The sequence below is a fragment of the Tachyglossus aculeatus genome, chromosome 8 (genome assembly GCF_015852505.1).
Source record: "Tachyglossus aculeatus isolate mTacAcu1 chromosome 8, mTacAcu1.pri, whole genome shotgun sequence".
Classification (NCBI taxonomy): domain Eukaryota; kingdom Metazoa; phylum Chordata; class Mammalia; order Monotremata; family Tachyglossidae; genus Tachyglossus; species Tachyglossus aculeatus.
The window spans coordinates 4,622,877-4,634,999 of NC_052073.1; the positions used below are offsets into that span (position 1 = coordinate 4,622,877).

At 45.7% G+C, this 12,123-nt stretch overlaps 1 protein-coding gene across 4 annotated transcripts in view; it reads left to right on the forward strand.

Annotated features, from left to right (window-relative positions):
- Positions 1-635: 635 nt before the first annotated feature.
- The window catches only part of ZNF280D (zinc finger protein 280D), a 66,230-nt gene continuing 54,742 nt past the window's right edge, over positions 636-12,123 (forward strand). For 2 of the 4 annotated variants that reach the window (XM_038750124.1, XM_038750126.1), the window contains exon 1: positions 919-1,122. The gene's annotated coding sequence lies outside the window, so the exon portion shown is untranslated. Of the gene's footprint in view, positions 724-913; positions 1,123-12,123 lie in introns of those variants that run through there. The other 2 variants (XM_038750125.1, XM_038750128.1) reach the window with 2 other exon arrangements.

Consider the following 12,123-nt stretch of genomic DNA (forward strand, 5'->3'; position numbering starts at 1 on the left):
TATGGTTGTACATATTTATTACTCTATTTACTTATTTATTTATTTTACTTGTACATTTCTATCCTATTTATTTTATTTTGTTGGCATGTTTGGTTCTGTTCTCTGTCCCCCCCTTTTAGACTGTGAGCCCACTGTTGGGTAGGGACTGTCTCTATGTGTCGCCAATTTGTACTTCCCAAGCGCTCAGTACAGTGCTCTGCACATAGTAGGCGCTCAATAAATACGATTGATTGATTGATTGATATATGTATATATGGTTGTACATATTTATTACTCTATTTATTTACTTATTTATTTATTTTACTTGTACATTTCTATCCTATTTATTTTATTTTGTTGGTATGTTTGGTTCTGTTCTCTGTCTCCCCCTTTTAGACTGTGAGCCCACTGTTGGGTAGGGACTGTCTCCAATTTGTACTTCCCAAGCGCTTAGTACAGTGCTCTGCACATAGTAGGCGCTCAATAAATACGATTGACTGATTGATTGATTGACTGGTTGCCCCGTCCGCGGCCATCCAAGGAGAAGAAGGCCGCGCCGGGCCTCCATGGTGCCGACCTGAAATCTACCCATGAGGCAGCGCGGCGGGTTGACAAGAACCCCCGCCTCCCGGCAGCCCAGGCCGCCATGGCGGCCGCCGTCGTGGTGATGGCGGCGGTGGGCCTTTCCGCCCGCCTGGCCTCAGGGCCTCCTCAGTAAGGCCGCCCCCGCAGGGCGCGCGCACGGTAAGCGCCCCCTCCGCCCGCGCCGCGTGGGGCCTCCTGAGGGGAGCGGGGGTGGCGCGCGGAGGAGGGGGGGGGCCACAGCGCCGCCATCTTGGGCCGGCCTGGGGGGTGGGTGTGTTTGTGAGGGGAGGGTCCGCCATTGCCGCCCCCTTCCCCTCCGTGGGGGGGGGGGGGGGTTGGCGCGCGGCCACCGGAAGTAAGGCCCTCCCCAACGGCCGCGACCCGGCCGCCTGAGGAGGAAGGCCTCCGTGAGGAGCGGGGAGGCCCGGCCGCCTCCATTTTTCCCCCCCCGCCCACTCCGGCGGGGTTGGCCGGCGGGAGGGCCTCGAATCCCGACCGCCGTCTTCACGCCATCTCCAGGGATGGGAAGTTGCTAGCCACCGTCGAGCTTGGAGTCCGGTAAATGACGATGAGGCGTCCCAAGGATGGCGGGGGTCGGGCGCTCCTCGGGTGCCAGGCACTGTGCTGGGCGCCGGGGTGGAAGCAGGCAGAAAATAGAAATCATGATAATAATGGCCCTGATTACTTATTATGTGCAAAGCACTGTTCAGGTAATAATAATAATGGCACTGATTAAGCGCTCATTATGTGCAAAGCACTGTTCAGAAAATAGTAATAGTAATAAGGGCACTGATTAAGCTCTCATTATGTGCAAAGCACTGTTCTAAGCGCTGGGGAAGTTCCAAGGTGATCAGGTTGCCCCACGGGGGGCTCACAGTCTCAATAATAATGGCATTTGTTAAGCACTTACTGTGTGCCAAGCACTGCTCTAAGCAGACCTCATTATTATTATTAATATCAACTATTATAATTATATTATATATAATATAATATAACACTATTATTAATAATAATGATGATGACATTTATTAAGCGCTTACTATGTGGATCTAAGCAGTCCTCATTATTATTATTAATATCAACTATTATAATTATATTATATATAATATTATATTATAATATTATTATTAATAATAATGATGATGACATTTATTAAGCGCTTACTATGTGCAAAGCACTGTTCTAATCGCAGGGGAGGTTACAAGGTGACCAGGTTGTCCCACGGGGAGCTCAATCAATCAATCAATCGTATTTGGGTGCTTACTGTGTGCAGAGCACTGTACTAAGCACTTGGGAAGTACAGGTTGGCAACATATAGAGACAGTCCCTACCCAACATCATCATCATCATCATCAGTCGTATTTATTGAGCGCTTACTGTGTGCAGAGCACTGTACTAAGCGCTTGGGAAGTACAAGTTGGCAACATATAGAGACGGTCCCTACCCAACAGTGGGCACATAGTCTAAAAGGGGGAGACAGAGAACAAAACCAAACATACTAACAAAATAAAATAAATAGAATAGATATGTACATGTAAAATAAATAGAGTAATAAATATGTACAAACATATATACAGGATACAGGATAAGCTCACAGTCTTAACCCCCATTTTACAGATGAGGTAACTGAGGCCCAGAGAAGCGAAGTGACTTGCCCAAAGTCACACAGCTGACAATGGGCGGAGCCAGGATTTGAACCCCTGACCACTGACTCCAAAGCCCGGGCTCTTTCCACTGAGCCACGCTGCATTGGTCATGGGTTCAAATTCCGACTCCGCCACTTGTCAGCTGTATGACTTTGGGCAAGTCACTTAACTTCTCTGGGCCTCAGTTACCTTTCATTCATTCATTCAGTCGTATTTATTGAGCGCTTACTGTGCGCAGAGCACTGTACTAAGCGCCTGGGAAGTACAAATTTGCAACATATAGAGACGATCCCTACCCAACAGCGGGCTCACAGTCTAGAAGGGGGAGACAGACAACAAAACAAAACATATAAACCAAATAAAATAAATAGAATAAATATGTACAAGTAAAATAAATAATAGAGTAATAAGTATGTACAAGCATATATACAGGGCCTCATATGTAAAATGGGGATTAAAACCGTGAGCCCCCCGTGGGACAACCTGATCACCTTGTAACCTCCCCAGCGCTTAGAACAGTGCTTTGCACATAGCACTTAATAAATGCCATTATTATTATTATTATTATTCCCATTTTACAGATGAGGGAACTGAGACCCAGAGATGTGAAGTGACTCACCCAAAGTCACACAGCTGACAATTGGCGGAGCCAGGAATTGAACCCATGACCCCTGACTCCAAAGGCTGGGCTCTTTCCACGGAGCCACGCTGCTTTGGGTTGGTGGACACACGGCCCTGGCCCACAGTCTCAATCCCCATTGTAATAATGACAATAATAATAACGATGGTATTAAGCGCTTACGGTGTGCCAGGCACTGTTCTAAGCGCTGGGGTTGTTACAAGGTGATCAGGTTGTCCCATGCGGGGCTCACAGTCCAGTGCTTAGAACAGTGCTTCGCACATAGTAAGCGCTTAACAAGTGCCATCATTATTATTATTTACCCCTATTTTGCAGATGAGGGAACTGAGAAGTGAAGTGACTTGCCCAAAGTCACACAGCTGACAAGTGGCGGAGCAGGGATTAGAACCCACAACCTCTGCATCCCAAGCCTGGGCCCTTTCCACTAAGGCACCGAACTGAGGCACGGAGAAGTGAAGTGACTTGCCCCAAGGCCTCACCGTGGACACAGGGCGGAGCGGGGATTAGAACCCATGACAGTCTGACAACCAGGCCCATGCCCGCTCCACTACGCCATGGTAGACTTTAAGCCCGTTGTGGGCAAGGAACGTGTCTAATAGTTGTGGTATCCAAGTGCCTACTATATGCTAAACACTGGGGTAGGTACAAGGTAATGAGGTTAGTGCAACAGTCTGCCAACGGTTGTACTCTCCCAAGCTCAGTACAGTACTCGGTACAAGGTTATTAGGTTGTCCCACGTAGGGCTCACAGTCTTGATCTTCATTTTAATAATAATAATAATGGCATTTGTTAAGCGCTTACCATGTGCCATGCACTGTTCTCTTAGAACTGAGGCTCAGAGAAGTTAAGTGACTTGCCCAAGTTCACACAGCAGACGTGGGGGAGCCGGGATTAGAACCCATGACCTCTGACTCCCAAGCCTGTGCTCTTTCCACTAAGCCACACTGTTCCCAGTGCTTAGAACAGTGCTTGGCACATAGCGCTTAACAAATACCAACATTATTATTATTTTAAATACCACTGATTGGAGTCATCATTGCAGCTCAAAAGAATTTCCAACCAGGTGTTTTCCAGTGAAATATTCCCATTCCATAAGTATGACAATCAGTGGTATTTATTGAGCATTCACTACGTGCAGAACACTGTACTAAGCACATGGGAGAGTGGAGTAAAGTTGACCAAGGCCCTGCCCTCAGGAAGTTTACAATCCCAGGGTTCATCCGTACCCTCTTATGTGCCATTAGGCAAATAAGCTTTTCACTTTTCACTGTCATAACAAGTAACATAAATGGGAGTTAATGTAAACAAATTGAGTCAGAATATAATAATGATGGTATTTGTTAAGCGCTTACTATGTGCAAAGCACTGTTCTAAGTGCGTGGGGGGGATACAGAGTGATCAGGTTGTCCCACGTGGGGTCACAGTCCCCATTTTACAGATGAGGGAACTGAGGCACAGAGAAGTGAAGTGACTTGCCTAAAGTCACACAGCTGACAAGTGGAGTCTGGATTAGAACCCATGACCCCTGACTCCCAAACCCGAGCTCTTTCCACTGAGCCATGCTGTTTCTAGTCACTCCCCCTGTTTTGAAATAAATATTTCAAATGAAACAAAAGCCTCTCAAGTGCTGTACCCTGTTTAGAGTTTAGTTCACCATTGTACATTTGGGGATGTTCACCATTAGAAATTTGCTACCCATTTTCATCCTTCAAGCAGTCATATTTATTGAGCACTCATGTAGAGCATTGTACTAAGCACTTGAAAAGTCGGTCCCCTCAAACCAGGTTATATTAGCTGGACATCTTAAAAAAAATTTGGGGTTTGAAGGGTCAAGAAGGAAAAAGGATGTAAAACTTGTTGTACTTGTAGGAAATGGAAGGGCCGTAGTGGGTGATAAGAAGAAGTTAGGGCATGTTTAAAGGTACATTCTGTGGGAGAGTTGTCGAAGAAGGCAGTGGCCACATTGTGCCTTAAAGTAGCTTTTGTTGCCTTTATGAGAGGAACTAGTGGATTAGATGGGCCACTGATGTGATTCCATTTAACATTTCTTTAACTCTTCATTTTTCTTTACGTATAAAGAACTTTAAACTGTAGAAGTCATTTTTTAACCATGAACAGAGTCCATGTTCTCAGCTCTGTATTGTATGTGTTTTCTGCAGAATCCTCATGTTTACTTCTAAATGTAATTGAAGAGGTTGATTCTAATCCATAAAGCCGTTTATGATTTTTGGTCTCAGAGTTTGCCTCTCTGGTGAAGAATAATGACAATTGAGATGATCAGAAGTATTAAGTATCTCCAGAATTGAATATCGGGGAACCAGGACCCCAACAGCCTCAAACTTTTACAGTTTCTTTAATGACTCTCCTGGGGTAGTCTGAGACCTCTTTTGGGCCTATCGTTCTGTAGCTAGGAGTCACCTGGCTATGTTTTTTTTCTTCTTTTTCTTGAAATCATATTTTCAAGTATGTGCAGTGTACCCGAGTATATATCATAATAAGTAGTATAAATTGGAGTTAATGTAAGCAAATTGTGAGTCAGAGTAACTGTCGTCACTCCCCCTATCATTTTAAGGTATAGCCTTGGGCAAGGCACTTAACTTCACCTTACTTTAGTTAACTCTTATGTAAAATGAGGATAATGGTGCCTACTTCTCAAGGGCATTGATAGAATTACTGATTGTAAGTGCTCTGAGAAGCTGGATAAAAGATGTTATTGCAGTGTAAAGAAAAATTAATTATCCAGATTGGACTCTGTCAGGGCCCCAGGGTGTAATTTTAGGTAGTTTGTTAATCCCTAAAGAAATTAAGTCATAGAATAAAATACTGGGTTGTTCCGTCTCTACAAAAGCTAATGGTTTTTACACCCAAAGTTTTAGACTTTGTAGTGAATGAATATGTTGAATATTCTTCAGCAACTTCACCTGTATTTTATAGGTGGCTTCCCTTTCATGTTTTTTTGGGGCCCTTTTAAGGATTTAAAACTAGTACACTTTTTTTTTTTTGGTAATAGACTCAATCAATAGACTCAATATACAATGTGCTATATTAAGCACAGGGTGGATTCCGTGGACCCGAATTCAGACAGTGCCTCTGGCCCACATGGGGCTCTCAGTCTTAATCCCCATTTTACACATCAGGGAATTGAGGTACAGAGAAGTGAAGTGATTTGCCCCAGGTCACACAGCAGACAAGTGGCAGATCCGGGATTAGAACCCAGGTCTTTCTGACTCCCGGGCCCAGGGTCTAGCCACCAAATTTCACTGCTTCTCACTCATTTAGTTCAGAGCTCTGGAAGCAGTAAGTGCTCAATAAATACCACTGATTGATTGCTACGCATGCCATTTAAGGTTCATTGCTTTTAGGGTTAAAGGCAGCAGGTAATCATTAGCTTGTATATACCCAAGTGCTTAGTACAGTGCCTGGCACATAATAAGTGCCTAATAGCATTTAAAACGCACTGGACAAAATGAAGCGAACACAGTGAGAAGAGATGGGGAGGAAGAAGAGGGAGGGACTATTAATCAGTTATATTTATTGTGAGCTTACTGTGTGCTAAATACAGTGCAACATAGTTGGTAGACGTATTCCCCACCCACAACAAGCTTAGGAGGACAAAGAGATAATGAGTGGAGAAGAGAAAGCAAGGGACAAGGAAAGTGAGTGGATCAGAAAAGGTCAGAAGAGTGAGAATATGGTGTGGGGAGATTAAGGCAGAGAAATACTAAAATCCAGTGACTGTTCAATGTGTTTTAACTAGTATGCAAATAGTATCGACCTAGATCATCTTGCAGATATCAGTGTGGCCCTAACTTTCACACACCTGAGAGAGAAAGTGTGTGTGTGTGTGTCTGTGCGTGCACGTTTGTAGAGAGAGAGGAAACAGACAAGCAGAAGCGCTATGCTTTGTGGTTCCAAATTACCTTACTGATGGTGAGATTTTTATCTAGCGTATGCAAGTGTAGCTGATGAAGCCGTTGTGTTACCAGTAATACCTGCCAAATCGTTTGCTTTTAAAATTGGTCCTTTTCAGCGTTGTCCCATCTGTTCTCCTAAATTTCTCTTTGTCAGGGCTTCTACCTATTGGATTTTCCCAAGGGTTTAGTACAGTGCTGTAGGTGCTCAATAAATAGTATTGATTGACTGGAGTTATGACTTGCTTCAAGCCTCTGCTTTTGAGAGGAGCCCCTTTCTAAATTAGTCTAGCCCAGGCTGGGTTTCCACAGCTGTGATCATGTTGTTTGAGGTTTTGCTTCATTATGTCTTTAAAATATTTCTTTGAGCTTAGTGGATGGTTTCTTCACTTCCACTCCCATTCAACAACTCTTTAGGTGGCCCTGGATGTGGCTCTTGGGAAAATCCCAGTGGAGAGCACTAGCTTAGCACAGTGTCTGCCACGTAGTAAGCACTTAACAAATTCCACTATTATTATTATTATTAGAGGGGATGCCCATGTAGGGGAGAACTTAGTGAGCTTCCTCAGGGTTAAAGTCATGTGTTCTTGGAACTACTGAAAACCAAACGGAATAGTTACAGTGATTTTTTTTTTTTAAATCTGATTTGTATTCTGGCTGAATTTATCACGTAATAGTAGTATTAGTATTTATCAAACACGTGCAGTGCAAGGGCCTATGCACTTAGGAAAAACAGAACTGGATTTCAATAACCAATCTGATTTAATTTCCATTGTAATGAGCTATTGTAATGTGCTTTTTCTGAATGTGATGATATTCAGGTTTCTGAGGGCCCACTGGAAAGGGCCACCATTTGAAGGGTGCAGTTTTATTAACTGAACAAGCTGTGGGAGTTCGCCCTGGTTGAGCAGGAGGGAAGACCCAGAGGGATGCTGGCAAAGCAGAGAGTCGGTCTATAGCCTTTCCAAACCCTCGGCTTTCTCCCTTCCATTTGGATTTAAAGAAATATTTTATCTAATATTTAAAGCCCAGGAGGAGGAGATGATGGGGATTGTGAATAAACACCCCACCCTCCTTCTTTACACTAATGGGAGAGAAGCAGGGAGTTGTCATATTTGAAATCACAATCTATTGCTTCTCTGAACCTGAGCCGGGCAGGACTCAGCCCTTCTGTTATTCATTCAATAGTATTTAGTGCTTGTTCTGTGCAGAGCACTGTACTAAGCACTTGGGAAAGTACACTGCAACAATAAACAGTGACACTCCCTAACCATAATGAGTTACAGTCTAGAGGAGGAGAGACATCAATACAAATGAATAAAATTACAGATATGTGCATAGTGCTGTGGGGCTCAGAAGTGGGGGAGCAAAGGGAGCAAGTCAGAGCAAGGTGCAAGGGAAACGGAGATGAGGAAAAGTGGGGCTAAGTTTGGGAAGGCCTCTTGGAGGAGATGTGCCTTCAATAAGGCTTTGAAGGGAGGGAGAGTCATTGTCTGTCGGATTTGTGTAGGGAGGGTATTCCAGGCCAGAGGCAGGACATGGGCCGGGGGTCGGCAGCGAGACAGGAGAGATGGAGGCCCAATGAGAAGGTTAGCACCAGAGGAGCTAAGTGTGTGAGCTGGGTTGTAGGAGAGAAGCGAAGTGAGCTAGGAGAGGGCAAGGTGATGGAGGACTTTAAAGCCAGTGGTGGGGAGTTTTTGCTTGACAGTCCCATCCCTGGGGAGCACATGCCTGGTGTCTTCAGCTTACAACCTCAGTTTGAGTGAACTAGGACCAAGGCTTCATAGTAATAATAATAATATTAAGTGTATTTGTTAAGCGCTTCCTAAGTGCCAGGCACTATACTAAGCACTGGGATAAGATATACAATTGTCAGGTTGGACACAGGCCCTGTCCCACATAGGGTTCTCAGTCTTAATCCTCATTTTACATTTTAGGTAAACAGAGGCACAGAGAAGTGAAGTGACTTGCCTCAGGTTCCGCAGCAGATAAATGGCGGAGCTGGGATTAAATCCCAGATCCTTCCGATTCCCAGGCCCGGGCTCTACCCACTAGACCACACTGCTTCTCCTGGACAAAGGTCCAGCCCCATCTTCTTCCCGTTGACCAGGCTGAAGTTTCCCCGTGATCGGCCACGAGTCGGCCACTGGATGATCTAAGGAGGCTCGTTCTTAGTCATGAATGTCTCTGCTCGGCTTTCTAGGGAAGGCACTTAGAAAACTACCAAACTTTTGTCTCTGCCTCTCCCTCGGGATGGCAGAGGGACTTAAAAATGAAAGCATTCTTTTCTAGATGTAGTAAGAGTAGTTAGTGATGATATTTATGGAGGGCTTATACGGTGTGATGGAACAGCACTGGGGAGAAATTCAGGAACACTGATTCAGTCTCAGGTCCCAGCCCACAGGGGGACTCCATTTAGAAAGGGATGAGAAGGGCAGATAATAAGGAAAGAATAACTGTCAATTCAGCAGCAGCAAGAGGAGCACTCCATCACTGCTCAGAATCCTAGGCCTTGGACTTCCTAATACAACCCAGCCCGCGCGCTTGGCTCCTACTGCCAACCTACTCACTCTCCCTCGATCTAGTCTGTGTCACCGCTGACCTCTCGCCCACCTCCTGCCCCTGGCCTGGAAAACCCTCCCTCTTTATAACTGACCAGTGTCACTCTCCCCACCTTTTAATACCTTATTGAAGGCACTTGGATTGGCACTCTTTATTCCCCCCTCTCTAAGTCCCAAGACACTTAATATAAATAAATAAATTATGGATATGTACATGTTATAATATTAATATCTGTCTCCCCCTCCAGCTTGGCTGCTCTGTGACCATGGACAAGTCACCTCTCTGTACCTCAGTTCCCTCCTCAGTAAAATGGGGATTAAGGTCTTGTGCACCATATGGGACAGGGACTGTGTCCTACCAGTTTAGCTTGTGTCTACCCCACTGCTTAGTACAGTGAGCCCCTTCCCTCCTCTCCCCCTCGTCTCCCTCTCCATCCCCCCATCTTACCTCCTTCCCTTCCCCACAGCACCTGTATATATGTATATATGGTTGTACATATTTATTACTCTATTTATTTATTTATTTATATTTTACTTGTACCTTTCTATCCTATTTATTTTATTTTGTTGGTATGTTTGATTCTGTTCTCTGTCTCCCCCTTTTAGACTGTGAGCCCACTGTTGGGTAGGGACTGTCTCTATGTGTTGCCAATTTGTACTTCCCAAGCGCTTAGTACAGTGCTCTGCACATAGTAAGCACTCAATAAATATGATTGATTGATTGATTGATTGCCTGGCCCATAGTAAGTGCTTTAACAAATACCATAAAAAACATAAGTGCCACCCTAAGATGTTGTAAATGGAGTTTCACCTCACACTCCCCCCTCCCCGAGGGTGTTTTCTCTCCCCAGCAGGGAAGGAGGGGGGCATTGTGATCATCAGGTGCCCCCTGTGGTCCTAGGAGCACTGATGGGTTGGTTCTAGGTTGTCTGCAATGGGGAGGAAAGGGTGTTTTTTTCCCCCCAGCAGCCAGAGGAAGAAAGCTGCACCACAATAATAATAATAATACTATATTTCATTCATTCAGTTGTATTAAGTGCTTACCGTGTGCAGAGCACTGTACTAAGCACTTGGGAAAGTACAATACAAAAAGAGTGACAATCCTTTCCTGCAATGACCTCACAATCTAAAGCTGGGGAGACAGACATCAATACAAATAAATAAAATTACATCTATCATCTATCTATCTATCTATCTTTCTATCTATCTATCTATATCTAATCTTTATATATAAGTACTGTGGAACTGGTGGGGGAGAGCAAAGGGAGAAAGTCAGGGTGATGCAGAAGGGAGTCAGTGCTCCCTCCCTCTCTTCCTCCCTCCGTCCCAAGGTTTTTCAGGCCCCTCTGGGGCAGCCTCCCGGTCAGCGCCCGCTGGACTCGGAGAACCGGGACGCGGAAGGGATCCAGGGCCGTTTCGCCGGGTCGGCCCCCGGGATCTCACCGCTGCTCAATGTCGGGAGCTGGGTTTTGTCCAGGGGGAGGATCTGACGCCTGGGGGAATCCCCCTAGGAATGCCAACCTCCCAGGGAGGGTCCCTTCCTCTCTGGGGCGCCAGTCCTCCTGAGAGCTATCCTCCTGATAGCTGTGTGACTTTGGACAAGTCACTTAACTTTCCTGTGCCTCAGTTCCCTGTAAAATGGGGTTTAAGGCTGTAAGCCCCCCCGTGGGACAACCTGATCACCTTGTAACCTCCCCAGCGCTTAGACCAGTGCTTTGCATATAGTAAGCGCTTAATAAATGCCATCATTATTATTATCCTTACCACCTCGGGGTGCCAGTATCTCCCCGACTGGATCTTCCCCCTTTTAGACTGTGAGCCCACTGTTGGGTGGGGACTGTCTCTATATGTTGCCAATTTGTACTTCCCAGGCGCTTAGTCCAGTGCCCTGCACACAGTAGGCGCTCAATAAATACGATTGATGATGATGATGAAGGGAGTGGGAGATGAGGAAAAGTGGGGCTTAGCATGGGAAGGCCTCTTGGAGGAGATGTGCCTTCATTAAGGCTTTGAAGCCGGGGAGAGTGGTTGTCTGTCGGATTTGTGGAGGGAGGTTGTTCCAGGCCAGAGGTAGGACGTGGCTAGTGGTCGGCAGCAAGGCAGATGAGGTGGAGGCCCATTGAGAAGGTTAGCACCAGAGAAATGAAGTGTGTGGGGGCTGGGTTGTAGAAGGAGAGAAGCGAGGTGAGGTAGGAGGGGGCAAGGTGATGGAGGGCTTTAAAGCCAATGGCAATGTTTGATACAGAGGTGGATAGGCAACCCCTGGAGGTTTTTGAGGACGGGGGTGACATGTCCTGAACGTTTCTGTAAAAAGATGATCCGGGAAGCAGTTACAATGTTCAGCACTTACAGTATGCCAAATACCATTTTAAATACAGGGGTGGATACAAGGTTGGACACAGTTCCTGTCCCACATGGGCCTCATGGTCTTAATCCCCATTTTCCAGATAAGGTCATTGAGGCCCAGAGAAGTGAAGTGACTTGCCAGGGTCACTCAGCAGACACGGGGCGGAGTCAGGATTAGAACCCAGGTCCTTCTGACACTCGGGCTTTACCCACTGTGCTATGCTGCTTCTCTAAGTGGCTGCCAGAACCCCGTACCTTGTGCTCATGTGGACTATACTATCCCATCCTTCATTTCCCTTTCCTGACTCTAATCCACAGGAAACTAAACTTTAGTAGTTTGGGTTCTTACCCACAGGATGTGATCATCTTTGATAGTGTCTAATGCCTTCAAGGTTTATTGTTGAGACGTCTCAGATTAAAGAGGCTGGGCTGGGGCCGAGACAAGGGATTAAAGA